We start from the raw sequence: 16,290 nt of genomic DNA, 5'->3' as shown, positions 1-16,290 counted from the left end.
CTCCCTGAATGCATGGGGTAATGGCAGAACAGAGATCTATTTAAATTCACTTTCCACATTGCCAGGCCTAGCTAAATTTGCATGATTGACTAATGGACATTCTAGTGAAAACTCCAGACTGTTGCTGCTGTTGTTGCCAATCATGAACTTTTCATGTAGTTCAACCCTGCCTCACTCTCTGTTTTAAGAAGAGGAAAATAATTGTCTGCCCCTGAAGGCTTTCATATTAAACATGTCAAAGCACATCACAGATGATGTAGAAAGAACTTTGACATATTTAGCATAAAAGTGTCAGAAGACTATTCTCTACTTAAAATGACAGAATGTTCTCAAAGGCCTAACAGAATCTGTGGACTTATTAAAAGAACATGCTAGCATCTCCTCGATTAGTCTTTATAATGCTTGTTCCTTTGACAGGAGAGTGGTTCCCCTTGGGAGAGTAGTGGTGATTGAAAAGGAGCCCTGGAAGGAGGTAGTCCGGCATGTTGGTAATATTCTGCTTGACCACAGTGCTGGTTACACAGGTGTGCCTCCTTTGTGAAAATTCACTGAGCGCTATTCTTAGAGTTTATGTTAGACTATAATAAAAGGTTTTTAGAAAAGGAACGGGTGAGTACTTACAACCTCATATACAATAGCTACTTTCTCTTGATATGTAAAAGATACTAGTAAGCTATTAATAATCAGCATAACAAAAAAAGTTTCTTTAATTAAAAAAAAAGATGTTTTCTACACTGATGAATCAGCTAGTTTTACATTAATGTGAATCACTCTGTTATGTATTTCCCAAATACAATGTGTTCTTAATGATGGAGAGTGATGCAATCAAGGGTTAATTTGTATGCTTTGCTTATTTTCATGCACCTCAGCATAATTAGTACTATGTCTGAAAGAAAATATGTACTAAATAATAACAGCAAAAACTTATCAAGCGCTTATAATGTGCCATGCATCAGACACTAAGTGAAGTAATTAACATTCCAACTACCATATAACTTTTTAAGAGTCAGTCTCTCTCCTGCCGAAAAACCCCTTTCCAAGATGGCACACAATGAATACTCAATACTATTAGCTATTATTTGCACAGAATTTCTCTTCCTTTATAGTTTGCGTGTTCTTTCATTTATATAAACATAGCTGAGGATCTATGATGCGCCAGGCATGTTATGTTGTGATCTTAAGAATCCTGTGCTATTTCTACCTGGGGAAGTTATGGAGAACATATAGTTATGGAGGACATATAGCATGGAGGAAAAAGTTTGCTAATAAAGTTTTAAATTTGTTTTTAATTTTCATAGCATATCTAAGACTTGACAAAGAAAAGCACAAGATTATCGAGTAAAGGCAGTACAATAAATCTCTCTGCATTTCATCATTTTAAAATCATCAGTTCCTTTGTAAATGAGATTTATTTTCCAACCAAGAAGTATTCTGTGGTATCTGTTCTCTTCAGGATCATACAATTTGGTATTGATTTACCAGTTACTCCATGTTTTCACAACAGACCCAATTAATTCAGAAACTATGAGAATGGGGGACATGATTTATATACCCGGGGTTGGCAAACTTACTTGTATAGAGTCAGATAATAAATAACGAAGGCTTTTCAGGCCATATGGTCTCTGTCACAATTACTCAACTCCGCTCTTGTAGCATGCAAGCAGCCATAGATAACATGTAAACAAATGAATGTAGCTGTGTTCCAATAAAACTTTATTTAAAAAGAAAAACAGGCAGCAAGTTGGATTAGGCCCATTAGTCATGTTTGGCCAATGCCTGCTTTATCCCACAATACCTTTTATAGTGCTAAACAGACAGGTGGCCTCAGTAAATACATCATGCTTGACATAGTCAATGACGTTAAAAAAGGAAATGCAGGAAATGGGAGAGAAATGGCATTAATTCTGAGTTCTCTAAGAGCACATATCCACATTCCCTCTACTTCTAACCTGGAATGCACCTCTTCCACTCTTAAATTAGATTCTAGAACTAGAGAGAATAGACTTTCTACTGATGTAAGGAGTTTTCCTATGTGAGAAAAAGGAAAATAAATTTGACAAAAAATTCAAGTTGATAGGGAGCATAGACTTGGTACTAATTGTGGTATATTTTCCCTTGAGAGCAGAAAACTGACATTTGTAGATAAGGTAGGAAAAATCCACTGGTAAAAAGAACCTATTCATAATAGAATGCATCACAGAAACCCATATGGGTGGTCTGGCCAGGCTGAAGTGGTTGGCAGTGGGATTTGAAAAATAAGATTAACACAAGATGTTAAGTACTGAAATCCATCTAGTCACAAACACGTGTGTTTTTAATGACATTCAGAGCCATTCTGTAAAATGAAAGAACAGAGGTTAACTCATTTTATTGAAAACATCATAAAAAATCCTAGAGTACCCTAGAACTAAGAACCTTTTATTATTTTCTCATGGCTGAAAATCATGTTCATCTGCCAATGACAAATAACATTCATTGGTTATGGTGGAGACAGAAGCCTGACAGCAACATGACAGCAAGGGACCACACCAACACATTTTTTTCCAACATAAAATTGACATATGAGATGCAGACACAGTGCAGGGGGTCCTTCATAAAACAAAGAAACAAAATAAGTACAGCTTGTCCTCAGACTCCTTTTCAGTAAGAGGGAATCACCCCAGGCTCAGTACTTGCCATGACCTCCACTCTCATTTATTCAGCAGATATTTACTGAATGACTATAAAATATCAGGCACTGGTGTCTGCATTGGAACATACGGTTTTTTTTTTCTTTTAAAACACGCCATTCTCAGAGAGAAATAGAAAGCAACTATCTAAAACAGTAAATAAAATAATTTCAGTCACTGGTTAAGTGCTAGGAAAAAAAAAGCATCGGTGGTAGAGCATGGTAGGTGGAAGGAGAAAAGTATGGAGTAATTTTAGCTAAGATGGTCAGGGATGGACATTTTGAAAAGGTAACATTTGGCAGACCTTTGGAAGATTTCAAGTTTGGCAAGCACGTGATCAGATTTATGCTTCAAAAATGCTGCATGAAAAATGTATTGTAGCAGGGTCAGTGGGCACAAAATTGGTAGCAAGTAGTCTTGGTTAAGATGATGGTGTCTTGGTCTTATGACACAGGAGTGGAGATGGTGATAAAATGATATACTCAGAAAATATTCTGGAGGCATATTTGACCCTCTGAAAGATGATGCTGGCTTGGTCTAGAGAGGATGCAATGGGAAGATAGTGATGAGTTGATGGGTTCGGTATTATTCTAGAGTATATTCGTCAGCTTTGTTGGAAGACCATGTAAGTTGTGGAAAGAGAATGACTTTCAGGATTATGGTTTGAGTGACTGCTATGATATTGAGATAAGAAAGGCTTCAGAAGGAGCAAATCTGGCAGGAGACAGGTGGTGGAAATCAAGAAACCTCCTTTAGACATAGGAAGTCTAATCCCATGTCCTCAGGTATACTTCACAGGAAGGAAGGTTAGATACTGTGTTCTTCTAGGGAAAAATGATTATCTCATATTTATATTATCCAAAGGATTAAGTATACAACAGAGGTGTCAAAAACAAATGACAAATTAACTTAGGAAACAAATCATCATCCACCTATTTTTCAAAGTGTAATTATGTGAAAAGAATTAGCAAGTTAGATAGGGACTGTAAAAGACTTTCAGGAAAACTATTTCTGATTTCCATTTCTTATCTAAAAACCAACTTCTCCACCCTTTTCAATTTCAAGATTCAACTTCTGGTGGCTACCCTCCCTTCAACACTGGTACCTCTCCCTGCTGGTATGACTATACTCTCAGAAGAGTGCAAGAGTAAGTACTGATACGCTGCTAGACCTTTCAAAATTATTAGTGGTCTAGAAATGTGAGAAGAGTTCTTGGATCAAGACATACAGATTTGGGTGCCTGGGTGGCTCAGCAGGTTGAGCATCTGACTTCGGCTCAGGTTATGACCTTGTGGTTCACAAGTTTGGGTCCTTCATCAGGCTCTGTGCTGACAGCTCAGAGCCTGGAGCTTGCTTCAGATTCTGGGTCTCCCTCTCTGTCCCTCTCCCTCTTAAAAATAAACAAACATTAAAAAAAAAGACACAGAATTTACTTCTAAGTGAAAATAATACTCCTTCACCAAACATTTCGTGCTAGAAGTAGCCTTGAAACCTAAAAAATACTATATTCATATTACAAGCAATAGAAATTCTGTAATTTTGTGCTTTAGAGCATTCCTTTTCTCCCTTTCTTATCTTCATTATCAGCCTTGAAAAGTAATCCAAATGTTTTTAGTTGGATGGTATCTAGCTAGCTATCACACATATCTGTTTATACAGGGTATATCTTTAAATATTATGCATCTTTAATTACACACTGATAATCTATGCATACTATTTTTTTAAAGTATATTTATTTTGAGAGAGAGAGACAGAGAAAGAGAGTGTGCATGCGTGTGGACAAGCAGGAGAGGGGCAGAGAGAGTGTAGTAAATATATAGAGTATAGAATTCCAAGGCATGGAGCCCAACTCAGGGTTTGACCTCACAAACCGTGAGATCATGACCTGAGCCAAAACCAGCAATCAGATGCTAACCCAACTGAGTCACCCAGGCGCCCCTATACAAACTCGTTTTTAAAAGAGAACTTAATAAAACAATTATATTAAAAACATAAACTAGGTCACTCATGTCATCATCCAGAACTAAGGTCTACTAAACTGTGATGTATGTAACACTTCTGTCTAGAGAATAGCAGCCCCTTGCTGCTTGAAAACAATAAATAGCCTTCCACCTTGCAAGATGACACACATGCCTCCACCACCCCCACTCACATCCCACCACTAAGATTTATACCTACCTATTCAAGACGTGGGCCCCACACCAAGGTCATGAATTGAGTATTACTCATAAACCAGCCCAGGAAGTGCTGTGCCTGCTAAGAGAAGAAAGGGACTATCGCTCAAAGGAACCGTAGGACCTAGTCAAGCAAATACCAGCAGGGCACAGGACACTATATATGAGAGAGTACTCAATCAAGAGGAGATAGACTGAGTTTAGATAACAGAGATTATTGATATGGAAACATTCTCTCATAGGATTTAATACCCTAGCAAGATCACATGAGATGATGCTAAGACGCTGCTATGAGGGCTCTTGGAAGAATACAGAAAGCAATGGTCCATATAACATGAAGCAGAAATGCCGTAATTGCTATGGCAGACAGTAGAAGTGCTATCACAGACTACACCATCCAAAACCTGCTGGCCTGACAGAATGAGGGAATGATCTATCAAAGGTGCAGCTAGGGCTCCTTGGAGATGATATCCTAGAATTCATTCTCTAGGATACAGAATACACTTTAAGTCAACAACCATTATAAGGAGCTGTGTTTCCAAAAAGTAGAATTCATGGGTCCAGGAACTAAGAGGTAGCAGCAAGAGTGGCCCTATTTATCATCATATTCTTAATAACTGAATTGGAGAATCTGTGCTTCTCACTCCTGCAGACCCTAGGCTTTAGAGGTACTGATTCCTAGAAGGGTGATGATATTCCACCAAAGGACACAAAATAAGTCTCATTAAACTTTAAGCTATTATTGCTAACTGGTCACTTTGGGCTCCTCATGCCAAGAACAGTAGGCAAGGAAAGAAGGCAGAGGTAATTGATCCTGATCAAAAAAGACAGGGGCAAAAAATAAGCAAACAAACAAAAGAGGAGACAAGGCCTGTTACACAATTACACAATGACATCCTGGTGATCCAGTTGGGCATCTCTTAGAACTCCTTTGCCTATTGTTACTGTAAACAGACAAGTTTAACAGCTATAGCCTGAGAAACACATGGCAACAGAATCTTAGAGGTCTTACAGATGCGGTTGGGGTTATTTCATCATTAAGCCCCTGAAACAGCAGAGTTCAGCCAAGAGTAAGAGGTATTTAGAACAAAGAGTAGAGGAGGGAGATAAGAATTAGTTGTGGCCTTGAGATCAGCTAAAGTAAGAGTTACTAGCTCATCTCACCAACTTTCCTTTTGTAGGTTTCCCCACAGAAGAAGACCAAAGACCAAACGATCCTCAAGGAACTGTTTCAAGAACTTAAATAATGGAAGTGGATTTGATTGGTGCAAAAGATGAATTGTAGTGCACTACCAAGAATCTACTTTCAAGACGAACATACCAATTCCCCTAGTTGCCGAGATTGTTGGTGACTGGTGGGTTTTAGCAGAGTCCCTCTCAGGGAATTGAGACCTTGGCCAAGGTCATGCCTTCTCTCTGAGAGACTCCTACATTCAATGACTGGTTGCTGTGGGAGTACAAAGTTCAGACCCCTGGCCTCAAGGTGATCTGATCCAACTCTGAAGGGCCACCCCAGCTCTGAGGCTCCACAGAATTAGCTGAAGCCCTTGTACAACTATATTGCAACTCCTCCCTTTGCTCAATCCTATTTCCTTCTCCCCACATAGGTACTGATCCTAAGGGTATTCCCTGATAAATTTCCTGCACATAAATCTCAATCTCAGAGTTTCTTTTGTGGGGGCATCTGCCTTAAGACAAACTGGTAAGGCTGTACTAGTATCAGCTGATTATTAGATGTGGATATGGCATAAAGACATTAACTCCTAGAGCTGTAAGAGGCCAGAAAGAGCATTCCTTTTCAATGGGAAGCACTTTCCTTTCCCTAAAAAGGAATTCAGAAAAGTTGTGGGAGGGTAGGAAGACAACTAAAAAACATTCAAAATAGTTTCTGAGTCCCTTGGAAAAATATCTTTATAATATAGGATACTTATTTTGATAAACAATAGTATCATTGAGAAAATTGATAGTGATTTTGGAGTCAGTTGTTTGTCAGTAGGGGATGGGTGCTACTGGCCATCTATTAGATAGAGGCCAGGAATGATGTTAATCATCCAACCAACAATGACTATCCAGCCTCCCACAATAAAGAATTATTTGGCTTAAAAGGTCAATAGAGCCAACGCTGAGAAACCCTGGTTTAGAGGTCATGAAGTATATTACACTCATTATCTCATTACATTCTTGGGATTATGGGGAATATTAGTATCTCTTTACTACAGATGGGGAAATTGAGCTCTGTGAAGGAAACTAACTTGCCAAAGATTGAAAAGAATGCTACCAGTAAAAATGGGTATAGTAGTTTATTTTATTTTATGCAACTTTTTCTGGTCCAGATGGCAGTCACTACTGGAACTTATCTCAATTAATCACATCCCTACAAACCAAGAGGTAGCAAGCATATGTATAAAGCTTGATTTGCAGGCTCACAACTGTCATTTACTGCTAAATTCATTGTATTATGAAACTAAACCCTTCATTATATTAAGAAACTAAAGCCTGAATTCACATCAGAGAAAAAAAATCATTTTCAAATTTACACTTCTGAATTTACATAATATTTATTCCCAAAGCTTGATTCAAATAAAGAATTTATACATTGTATAGTACTACTGGTAGATTAAATATATCTACACATAGCATTTAAAATAAAATTGTTTTGTATTTTAGCCCTGAGAAACACGCTCAGGATATACTGTCACCAATGATAATCACAAGTCTGTCAAGAGGGAGCATGGAGTCTAGTTGTTAGGATTGTTCCCTCTGGAGTCCCAAATTCTGCCATTTTCTAGTGGTATGACCTTGGGTAAGTTACCTAACTTTTCTCAAAGCTTAAGTTTTCTTTCTCTCTCTCTCTTTCTTTCTTTCTTTCTTTCTTTCTTTCTTTCTTTCTTTCTTTCTTTCTCTTTCTTTCTCTCTCTCTCTCTCTCTCCTTCCTTCCTTCCTTCCTTTTCTTTCAATATGAAATTTATTGTCAAATTGGTTTCCATACAACACCCAGCGCTCATCCCAACAGATACCCTCCTCAGTGCCCATCACCCACTTTCCCCTCCCTCCCACCCTCCATCAACCCTCAGTTTATTCTCAGCTTTCAACAGTTTCTCATGGTTTGCCTCCTTCCCTCTCTGTAATTCTCCCCCACCCCATGGTCTTCCGTTAAGTTTCTCAGGATCCACAAAAGAGTGAAAACATATGGTGTCTGTCTTTCTCTGCCTGACTTATTTTACTTAGCATAACACTCTCCAGTTCCATCCACGTTGCTACAAAGGCCATATTTCATTCTTTCTCATTGCCAAGTAGTATTCCATTGTATATATAAACCACAACTTCTTTATCCATTCATCAGTTGATGGACATTTAGGCTCTTTCCATAATTTGGCTATTGTTGAAAGTGCTGCTATAAACATTGGGGTACAAGTGCCTCTATGCATCAGCACTCCTATATTCCTTGGGTAAATTCCTAGCAGTGCTATTGCTGGGTTATAGGGTAGGATCTATTTTTAATTTTTTGAGGAACCTCCACACCGTTTTCCAGAGTGGCTGCAAAAGCCTAAGTTTTCTTACATGTAAAATAGTAACTTACTATGAGGCCTGTTTTAAGGATTAAATAAGATAATGCATATGAAATAGTGACTGGTAAACTATGCACACTGAATAAATGATAGTTATATTGAACATCTGTTGCTTTTTGGCTTCCAGCATCTTAGTTCTCCCTCTTAACGGCAACTTGAACTCCATTTGGGGATTTAATTCTTACCCCTTGGATTTAGTACAGTGGACTGTAATTAGGTGTCTTGCCCTCCCCTAGCCAAAGGGCAGGCATGTAACCGAAACCAACCCAGTCAGATTCTCCTTCTCTGGAATTTATATACCGAGTGGAGAAACAACACAGAAAATGGTAAGTTTTGTCCATTCCTGGTAATGCTACCCTGACCAGTTTATTTTCCACTGTAACACCATTGTTAACATTGCTGCCTCTGAATTCCCAAAGGTGATTTATTTATCTTGCCATGCCAATGTCTGGTGTACAGCCTTCCATAAATTCCATAAGCCTCTGATAACCTTTCAACAAAATCCCTTTTCCTAAAGTTAGCCTGATCCAGGTCTATTGCTTGTAACCAAAAAAACTCTATATATACCAGCTATATCTGAAATCTGCATAAATTATCTAATCTAATTGATATTTAATTATAGTAAGTGCAAATAAGATTTAGTGACTTCTCTCTGCTTTCAGAAATACGTTTTATCATTGATTTGGCTTTTGGTTTTAGCCCTAATACATATCCCCACACAGTGAAGTCTACATAGGAACTGAGGACTGTTTACCTAAAAGAAAATTCTGTGGAGCAAAGGTGCTGTTTAAGCAGTCATCTCTGTTTGCTCTCTGTTGGAGCACTTCTTGGTAGGGCTTCAAGAAATACAAGGCAAGTGAAAAGAAACTGAATGTCTGATTGATGTCTGATTGCCTGAGTCCACAATTCTATAGGCTTACCTGAGATCTTAAATAAGAATCTTTTCAGATACAGAGGCTTTCATTATTTTTGGCTTTCCTTCTGTGTCTTGGATGTGGTTGCTCTTTGGGTATAGCTACGGGTCAGACTCTGTGTGGTCAATCTGAATCTGCAATTACTGGCATCCAGGGTCAGAGGAGAGGGGTGTAGCAGCAGTGAAAGTGCATGTTTCTTAAACAAGGAAAGAAATGAATAATCACTTTGGTTTTGCTTTACAGATGCTTTGATCCACTTCATTTTTCACTGTGGGAAGACAGAATGGCAATCTCTGAGTTGCTTTAGCGTTCACTTCTCAGAATGAATCTTTCAAGGCCATGGAGTATCATGCCTCTGTCAGCGGGGCTGCACTATGAACAAGCCATTAAGATGGCATTTCAGTGCAGGGCACAGAAATAATATTCTTTGCCATCACTCGGTGTACAAAATTTGGAGCTCCACTCATTTGCCTGCACTTCAGAGCAAACGATTCTAAGGGCAAACGGTAAGAGTTCTTTGAGCAGGAAAGTTTGGAAAACTTAAGTGGGTAGTTAAGAAGGTCAAAGATTTCCTTGTTCTTACAGAATAATTATGCCCAATTCCAGTTTTTTTTTGTGAAAAAACAGGGGAAAAGAAGTCCATTAATGGATACCAAAATGGGCAACAGTTCCTATCTTCAGTGTTACTGAAGCAGCCTTTACCAACTGTAGTGTGTACAGTTTAGGGTGTTCTACAGCACCATGACCAATTGGTCATTCTGCAGCAAGTTTCCAAAACTAAAATGGCAGGTTAATTTATAGCCTTAGTGAAGCTGTTCTGCTAAACTTCACTGAAGTCGATTACCTGCCCCACAGGGCATTTTTTCTTGATCTACATATGATGAGTGAAATACATGCATAAGAATCTTCTAAGTGACATAAACATTTCCATGCATATAGTTCAATAATTAGTTCAAAATCTTCCTAAAAAAAAAAAACCCACCTAACTTATAGAAGGCATGGAAATATTTAGTGATTACATAATTTATTCATCTTCCTAGGAAATACTTTACCCCCCCTGGTGGTAAAGAAGCAACTAATTCAGGGTGGTCTTTGATTATTCTTTCCTCTCAGTTGTATGCCCTCTTTTCTCAACCTACTAGTTAGCAATTCTACATTTTGTACAGTCTAAGGATGCTCGTTGCAAGGGATTTATTTATATCATGGATTGTGCTATATTGAACACATAATGGAACTCATCAATTAAAGATTGCTGCAGTGACAGTTTCAGCACCATGTCTTATGGTAATATATATATCCTTCCTTATTCTTAAGAAACATTCAAGTGTCATCAATTATTTCAGTGGGTACTTTTTAAGCCAGAATCTAATTTTAAAATTTATAGTCTAGTTCAAAACATGCTATGAGATTTAGAAGGTGCTAATTTCAACCATGAAATTTCAACCATGCTAATTTCAATCATTCCTTCACTTCTCATGGGGAGCAGAGGAATGAGGCATCTCAGTGATTCCCACTATTCCCTACATAAAACTCTACTAGCGGTTTGTCACCAGAGACCAGATGAATGCTAACTACTTTTATGAAGTTATAGGATATATACAGATGTAAGATATAGCTACTCTGTATCTGTAGGGTTTTTTGGTTCTAAGCAATAGAACTGGATCAGGCTAACTTTAGAAAAAGAAATTTTGTTGAAAGGATACCAGAGGCTTGCATAATTGATGGGAGGCCATTGCCCAGACATGGGAATGGACAAGCAAAGTTTTTCTCCTTTCATTAAATTGACACTTTTCAGTTCAAGTACAATAAGCTAAAACACTCACTACCTTGCATATTTTACTGCTTTTGAGAATTTTCTTTTTCCTTAGTTTAAATCAGAGGCTGCTATATTATAGCTAAGGAAACTAAGAGATGGCACCATGCTTTTAAAAATATGATTCCACTGAACTAATACTGGGTGTCAATCCTAGATTGGTCCTCTGTCACAATGCTGCTGAGAACTACAACCAGTTCAGGTGACTAATTCTTATCTGAATATATCGTTTCTGTAGTGTAAACTTGTTGGAAGACAGGTAAAATTGTTATAAGGGTTTACCTGAGATGACAATTTGGGGTCTTTAAGTAATGGGGAAAAGCATACAGGAGTCTACACTTGACTTATGGACTAATGAATACTTAAAGGCATGGACGTACAGAATTCTGCCTCCATTTAAGAAAAATGGAGAGAAGAATGCCATGTCTTTCAGATAATGCATAGATAACAAATAAAATAATTTAAAATACTCCCCCAAAATAAATAAGGCAATTTATATATTTAAAAGTAGTTGATTCAATACAAACTTTACTCTAGAGGCCTTAGTCTTTACACTGTACTCAGATAAGTAACATCCATTTCTGATTCTGAATTAGGTGCTCATATTATTGTCACTTGTGACTTCTACGCTTGGTTGTCCTTCATTTCTTTTTTCTTATCTAAATTCCAACCCTTCTTATCAGTCAGAGGTGTATTTAGCTGTGTGAAACAGAAATCTGACAAACAGTGGCTTAAAGAAGAATTTATTATTTAATGCACCATGGTCTCTGGGAGTAAGCCGTCCAGAGCTGGTAAGCAGTCCAGGAACAGACTATTTTCTTGCATGGGGCTCTTTAGTGTGTGTGTGTGTGTGTGTGTGTATTTTATATATATATATATATATATATATATATATATATATATATATATATAGTTCCCTTTGATCATAAGATGGTTATTGCATCCTCAAGTATTAGTTTATGTACTAAACAGGAAGGAAGTGAAAGGAAAAGCAAAGCATACTTGCCAAAGGAGTGTGCCAGTTTTTACTAAAAAAAGAAACTTCTTAGAAACCTCACTCAGTAGACTCTTTAGCACCTCAGTGGCCAGAACTGGGTTATGTGGCCACTAAAGACTGAAGAGGAGTTTGAGGAAGAGGCTGTTTGTGACTGTATACACTGCTGCCTTTAAAAACCCTGGAATCCTATTAACTCAGCAGAAGGAGAGACTTTATTTTATGTAGGTAATTAGCACTATTTGCCACAATTCTGCAGTGCTAGATGAAGAACTATGGTCTTTACACAGTCGGCCCTGTTTCTTCACGTTCCCTTCTCTGAACATTCCGAGCAATGATAGGCTGAGTCATGTATTACAACAATTGTGTGCTGCCTTGTACAATGCACTCATTTTAAAATATGTATTTAGACTCATCATCCCATAAGTTCTCAAAAATGAGTGTCAGATTTCATAATACTTCTGCATCATATAAATATGATATTTGACTTACTAATGAATTTACTCATGAATTTCATCTCAATCCTGTTCTCTAGAAAAGTAAATAGCTTATCATTGTTGCTCTAAAAGATATTTCATTTTTTGACTACTCCCTAAGCAATCTAGCTATTTTCTAAACTGCTTTAAGAGTCTTACTGACTCTCTGCTATAGTTCCTAAGCTTATAGCTTTCCTAACAACATTACAACAATAAAACCAAACAAATGAGAAAAAACACCATCCTGTGTTATATCAAAGGTCTTAAGGAGTGAGGTATATTTTAAAATAACTTGAAACTTAGCACTGAAGTAACTGTGGTACAAATCAATTATGATAACTATTTTGCATCTGTTTCCATCTTCATTTTCTCTCTCAAACATGTCTTCCAATTAAGAGAAATGAAACAATAAATAGAGAGTCTTCAACAAACAGTGCAACTTTCTCAATAAATAAGTGCTCTCCTTACTATAATGGCTCTCTAAAAAATCTTTATGGTTATCTTTTCTTAGACATAAGTGTGGAAAAGACCACTGGTCTAAAATAGAACCTCCATGGCCCAACAAAATGGTTATTTCTTAATTTATGAACATATTGTATTTTTCTAGGAATATGTTATACATGTTATGAAATATGTACTATTTAAAAAAGGCTAATGCAATTGAATAATGCTTCCTTGTATTTGAAAATCTTGATACAGCAATTTGACTCTAGATGTAGTATAACACTTATTTTTATTTTTTTAATTTGAGAGGCAGAGAGAAAGAGAGAGAGAGAGACAGAACATGCATACAAGCAGAGGAGAGGAGCAGAGGGAGAGGGAACAAATCTTAAGCAGGCTCCATGCTCAGCACAGAGCCTGACATGGGGCTCGATCTCACGACCGTGAGATCATGACCTGAGCCAAAATCAAAAGTCGGATGTTCAACCGACTAAGCCACCCAGGTACCCCAACACTTGGTTTCAATGGCTGTCAGAGCTGAAAAAGATACCTCAAAATAATATGTAGGTGAAATCTGAAACACAGCATAGTTAACTCTACTTATTAAATCATGAGGCTCATTTTCCAATTTCCAGAGTTTAGTGAAATTTTGAAAACACTGAATTGAGTATTGTATGACACCAAAAATCTGTGAAAAAGTAGTAGTATTTTTACTGTTATGTTTGGTGTTTTCAGGAGATGAGAGAAGAAATAGGAGGCAAGATGACGTAGAGCCCTATAGGCCACTGCAATGACTCTGGTTTTCCTCTGAGTGACATGGACTCATTTCAAGATTTTATACAGAGGAGTGATATAATCTGACTGAAGTTTCAAAAAGGACTTTTCAGTGCAAGTGTAGAAGTAAAGATACCAGTCAGGGCGCCTGGGTGGCTCAGTCGGTTGAGTGTCCGACTTTGGCTCAGGTCATGATCTCAGAGTTTGTGAGTTCCAGCCCCACGTCAGGCTCTGTGCTGACAGCTCAGAGCCTGGAGCCTGCTTCGGATTCTGTGTCTCCCTCTCTCTCTGCTCCTTCCCTATTCACACTCTGCCTCTCTCTCAAAAAATAAACAAAGATTAAAAAAAAATTAAAAAAAAAAAAGAAGTAAAGATACCAGTTAGGAGGTTTGTGTAGAAGTCCAGGCAAGAGCTGACAGTGGCTTGGGCAGTGGTGAAAGCAATCGAAGTGGTCAGAATCTGGATATATATTTTTTTAAATTTTTTTAATGTTTATTTTTTCTTGAGAGAGAGAGAGAGAGAGAGCGAGCAGGGGAGGGGCAGAGAGAGAGGGAGACAGAATCCCAAGCAGGCTCCGTGCCATCAGCACAGAGCCTGATATGGGGCTTGAACCCATGAACCATGAGATCATGACCTGAGCCGAAACCAAGAGTTGGATGCTTAACCAACTGAGCCACCCAGGCGCCCCAGAATCTGGATATATTTTAAAGATAGATATCCCTATATATTAGATATAGGGAGAGAGAAGTAATTCTTAAAGTTTTAGCTTACACATCATTATGTTGAGAAGGATTCTCTGATCCACTAGGACTTCATTAGGTCATCTTTCCAGGTACTTCGATAGCACCCTGTGCCACTTCTGTCTCAGCACTTTCACATGGGTGGCAATTTCTGGTTTTCCCCAGACTACAGTTTTTCTTATTTTTCAACAGTGCTACATCACCAATTCTATCAAACAGTTCATAATCACTTATATTTTATTATGAACTATTGTAGTTAACAGCCAAATTATGGGAAGAGTCCAAATGTCCATCAACTGATGAACGGATTAAGAAGATATGGTATACAATGGAATACTACTTGGTGATAAAAAAAAAAGAATGAAATTTTGTCATTTGCAACAATGTGGATGGAACTGGAGGGTATTATGCTAAATGAAATATATCAGTCAGAAAAAGATATCATATGTTTTCACTCATATATGGAATTTGAGAAAGTTAACAGAAGACCATAGGGGAAGGGAGGGAAAAATAAGTTACAAACAGAGAGGGAGGCAAACCATAAGAGACTCTTAAATACAGAGAACAAACTGAGGGCTGATGGAAATGGGGGGGGGGGATTGGGGAGGCGGGAAAATGGGAGATGGGCACTGAGGAAGGCACTTGTTGGGATGAGCACTGGGTGTTGTATGTAAGGGATGAATCATGGGAATCTACTCCCGAAGCCAAGACTACACTGTATACACTGTATGTTAGCTAAAATGACAATAAATTATTAAAAACAAACAAACAAAAATTCCTGTAGTTAAATCATAGTATATTCTTTAGCAGATGGTAGTAGCTCTTGAAAGACTTTATCAAGGGCATCTAATATTTTTCACAGCCTAACGTATGAGAAAGTCTTTTTTTTTTTTTAATTTTTTTTTTCAACGTTTATTTATTTTTGGGACAGAGAGAGACAGAGCACGAACGGGGGAGGGGCAGAGAGAGAGGGAGACACAGAATTGGAAACAGGCTCCAGGCTCCGAGCCATCAGCCCAGAGCCTGACGTGGGGCTCGAACTCCCGGACCGCGAGATCGTGACCTGCCTGAAGTCGGACGCTTAACCGACTGCGCCACCCAGGCGCCCCAACGTATGAGAAAGTCCTAAGAACTTACAGCATATATGAGAATTGCTGATTTTATTTCATGTGTCATCCTTGCACAGGGACCATGCTAATCTTCTCTGTTTTGTTCCAGTTTTAGTGTATGTGCCGCTGACGTGAGCACTGACTGCTTTAATTTTAAATGTGAAATTGGCCAGACCGTACGCTATTAGACACTAATAGGTTGAGTGTAGAAATAAAACAATTACAGCTTCAGGGATGGAAGTTGGGAACATTCCTGTGCTGACTGTTGATAATGCAGTTCAAATCTCTATGGAATAGATCTACTGACAATCCTTTGTTAAGTTTTTCTTAGTTTTGTACAGTATATACATATTCTGAGAAAAAGTTATTGAAACAGAGCTTTAAAAGCCCAAAGCAAATGGGTAGCACAGCTTTTCATGATTCAAAACCTGGTAATGGTATTAATTTCACTCTTCACATATCCTTTGTGCTTGCTATGTATCTGCTTAGAAGGGAATTAAAAGTATACTTACCCAATGGTATCTATCTCTAAGTTTCTCAGGGTGATTTTACCATGGTGAGTTTACTACATTGAAGGACTGGTTTTTAGCTGTGTAGGTAAAGACCTCAGATTTCCA

General features: G+C 38.0%; 1 protein-coding gene and 1 non-coding gene across 6 annotated transcripts in view; both read right to left on the bottom strand.

Moving 5' to 3' along the window:
* The window catches only part of CCDC91 (coiled-coil domain containing 91), a 355,118-nt gene that overhangs the window by 23,898 nt on the left and 314,930 nt on the right, over positions 1-16,290 (bottom strand). The window lies entirely within an intron of this gene.
* LOC115519541 lies at positions 15,705-15,812 on the bottom strand. The gene has a single exon (XR_003970549.1). It is a non-coding gene; the product is annotated as a U6 spliceosomal RNA (small nuclear RNA).

This window comes from Lynx canadensis, chromosome B4 (genome assembly GCF_007474595.2).
Source record: "Lynx canadensis isolate LIC74 chromosome B4, mLynCan4.pri.v2, whole genome shotgun sequence".
Classification (NCBI taxonomy): Eukaryota; Metazoa; Chordata; class Mammalia; order Carnivora; family Felidae; genus Lynx; species Lynx canadensis.
The sequence above is the reverse complement of the archived record's forward strand: the minus strand, read 5'-3'. Positions and strand labels throughout refer to the sequence as shown.